We start from the raw sequence: 3,554 nt of genomic DNA, 5'->3' as shown, positions 1-3,554 counted from the left end.
CCAAAGGCCTGCTCTGTCCTGCCCACGCTCCACTGAATGCGCTCAACTGCTGACGTTGACTGACTTAGTTCTTGCAATAAAATTGACAATTTTCACAGCTAACCATGCTTCAGTCCAATTCAGTCTCTGTGCAAAGCAAGGGCTTCCACACCCAGCACCTGCAAAAGGAGACTGCAAGCAGTTGAGTTGGGCACAAAGGGGAAGTGTCACTCCAAAGGGCTGAAACGGTGCCCCCTCAGAGAGGAAGGTGCTCAGAGTCCCCACGGGATGGAGAAGACCGGCACATCGAGGCTAGAAAGAGGTTGGGAAAAAAATGATGTGCCATGCAGACAACTTGGGGGTATGCATTCGGGCACACAAGCTGATGATTAGGGTCTGGCGTAAGCCTTAGCTAACTGAGCAGACCATGGGAAACTCCTGAGCCTGACAAGCAGAATTGCTGACCGTAGCAAACAGAGTGAGAAGCTGACAGGACTTATAGTGCCATAAGCAATACCCAGATTCCATGGGTAGTTAAGGGGGATTGATGTCGTCGTCCCAAAACTTGCAACTGAGCAGACCATGGGAAACTCCTGAGCCTGACAAGCAGAATTGCTGACCGTAGCAAACAGAGTGAGAAGCTGACAGGACTTATAGTGCCATAAGCAATACCCAGATTCCATGGGTAGTTAAGGGGGATTGATGTCGTCGTCCCAAAACTTGCACTTCCTTTACCCGGCGTGCAAGCCGATAACACACCGAGTTGTGGTATTAGCTGCTTATCAGCAATTCTGCGCAGAAAGGGGTGCTGGGGGTATTCCCACAAAGCTAGCACACAAAAGTCAGAAAGACAAACATATTTATACAATTCCGTTCAGGTAATATTTGCTTAATGAAGCTACATCACTACTTGGCTATACTGTGATTGGCCTAACTTTGACCTTCTGCAATTGTCGCCTTCTATCTGCCGCTGATTGTCCAATAAAGAACATGCTAAACGTTCTCCTGATGGCCTTCTCCTCTGGATCTGAAGCCATCCACTTTCCTGCACTTTCACACAGTCTTTCATGAAATGCCAACGGACTTAAGATCTCCTTCCTGCTTTACTTCGTACAATTTTGACATGGTTTTCGGCTTCAGAACCCCGTGCAGTATCCCATATAAAATCCACTGCTGATACTGTTTACAATATTGCTTTTCTTGCGCTAGTATTTGGATCCCACTCTGGATCTGCTTTAGGCACATGTTGTTCAGGGTTATCATTAGCGTTCTGCCGTTCATTTTCCTCCCGACCCTCTTCCAGCACTAACTGCTTTTCTTCAGTAGCAAAGAAAGTATTTAACAAAGCTTGTATGTCACCCCAATTTGGATTGTGAGTGAGCATAACGCATTCCAACAGTGGATGCCTGTTTCCAGAATTCTCGCAGTAATCCCCTACTGACTCTTTCCAGTTCAACAAATCTGAGATAGTAAATGGGACGTGCAGAAATACAGGGAACCCTTCAACCCCAACTGCTTGTCTGAGCCGTCGGGGCCTCTATTATCGCCTGTTGCACTGGAGTCCTTCCCGATACAGGAGTCTCCTTCCCTGCATCTGGGGGTGATACTATTTCATCACCACTCAAGTCTTCCTCCTGCTTAATTTTAGCTACCAACAACTGCACATCCTTGGGTTCATCATGTTTCTTAATACAACTTTCCCCCAGAGCACAAGCAGAACAACCTCTTCACCTCAGCTTTTTCTGTCCACTTTCAGCCAAAACATATATACCATTAGAACCATTAGCCAACAATTTGTATTTCTTTCTTATTCTGTAATCATTTTGTAAGGGGAAAAACAAATCTACATATGGTACTTCATCCCATTTAGCCAGCCTTCTACAAAACAACTTTAATTGTAAAATAGTATTAGAATTTAAAGTTCCATTTTCAGGCCATATTTCGCCATCACCCAGTTTATACATCAGCCACCATTGTCAACAATACCTTTGTAATTTCTCTTTCTTTAGGGGAGCCCCATCAAACTTTTCCCAATGTTTTAGGATGCATCCTAGAGGACAAGAAGGGAGTGTATCGGTGGAGGGAGCAGAGCCCATCTTATAATTGTTTCCTAGGGAAAATTTCTTTAACCAGGGCTTTGTACGCTCAGCTGTTGAGGAAGAGTACATTTTCTTGTTCCCTCACGCCTATGTGTAGAAGCCTTTACGCTCCTGCTGCGGTCCTCCAATGGAGTGACTTATGCAGCGCTGTGCAGAAACCAGAAACAGAAAACAGATTTCCTACTCACTAATCCACCAGTCTCCCTTGTAACCTAATGATCGAGATCTTTTTTAGGTGTTGCATCGTTGAGTGGCTCAGCACCCAGCCATGGAGCTGAAACTGCAGGAGTCCCCTATCAAAAGGTCTGTGCACGCTGGAGTCCACACAGCTCCTATGCTCCCCATCCGGTGAGGTGAGATGATCTGGGCAAGGCTTTCAGCGCTGTCCCACCTGTGTTGCCAGAAATGTTGTCCCAAAAGCGGGGTCCACTACCTGGTGTGCAACGAGTCAATCCACACACACAGAGTCAAGGTATTGATTTATTACAGTATTGCGCAATGTCCAGTGCTAGGTGGTAAATCCACAAAGCTAGCACGCTTATCCGCAATTGCTCATACAATTTATACTTGCCGTTCTGGTTAGTATCCGCCTACAGTTCCGCCTCCTTTCCCAGGATTGCTTGGTAATTTACATACGACTGTGCACTCAGATTTGTATACTGCACACGCTCATGGGGTTAGGGTCTCCACCTGGGCTGGGCTCTTTTGACCTGTGGGAGTGACTTTTTGTATTAGAATGAGATTATAAAGAGCTAGGTTTACTAAAAGACACTCTAATCTGACAGCTTCAAGACTTATGTTAAACAATTTTAACCACGTACATGTGTTCCAAGGTGTTCCCTTCAAGGATGACAGCTCCTGATTAAGAGTTCCTTTGCTTGATTATCTTACCTGTTTGAGGGGCATACCGACCTGGCGCTTGATCATTTGGTCTGTTTGAAGAACATACTGACCTAACAATAATTTGTGGTTCGCAGATTCTCAGGCTAATTATTTCTGACAGAGTACAACTGTAAGTTTCTGAGTTTCAGTGACTACAATTGTTGACCCCGCACTTGCCCCTGCTGCTCTTTGACCTGGACTCAGACCCAGCCGACAACCAGGATTTGCTGCAGAGCAGTGCAGGGCCAGAGGCTCTGCAAGGCCTGAAGGAGATCAACTGCAGAAAGTGCTTTCTGAACAGCACATGGAGTTTGGGGAAAGCCCCATCAGGAAGGGCAGGGATCCGACCCTGCAGCCCTGCTGCATACCAAACTGCACTCCTAAGCCTTCCTGCTGCCATTGCTCCTAGCCTCTTGCTGCTCCAGGGGGATGCGCACCTTCCAGTGACCCCCATGAGGCTTGCCCAAGCTGCCTCCCAGAGCCTCGGGCCACTTACCCACAGTTGTCCCATGTGCCACGTGCAGGTCAGCACACAGTCAGCAGGACGAGGACGGGGAGCAACTTCATTGCAGCCAGCAGCAAGTGGCGGCTGCA

General features: G+C 47.1%; 1 pseudogene; it reads left to right on the top strand.

The window, feature by feature from the left end:
- LOC104160763 overlaps window positions 1–3,554 on the top strand; it is a 6,080-nt pseudogene that overhangs the window by 2,183 nt on the left and 343 nt on the right.

This window comes from Cariama cristata, unplaced genomic scaffold, assembly GCF_000690535.1.
Source record: "Cariama cristata isolate BGI_N322 unplaced genomic scaffold, ASM69053v1 scaffold5224, whole genome shotgun sequence".
Classification (NCBI taxonomy): Eukaryota; Metazoa; Chordata; class Aves; order Cariamiformes; family Cariamidae; genus Cariama; species Cariama cristata.
Note: the sequence above shows the minus strand (reverse complement) of the source record. Positions and strands in the feature narration are given on the sequence as shown.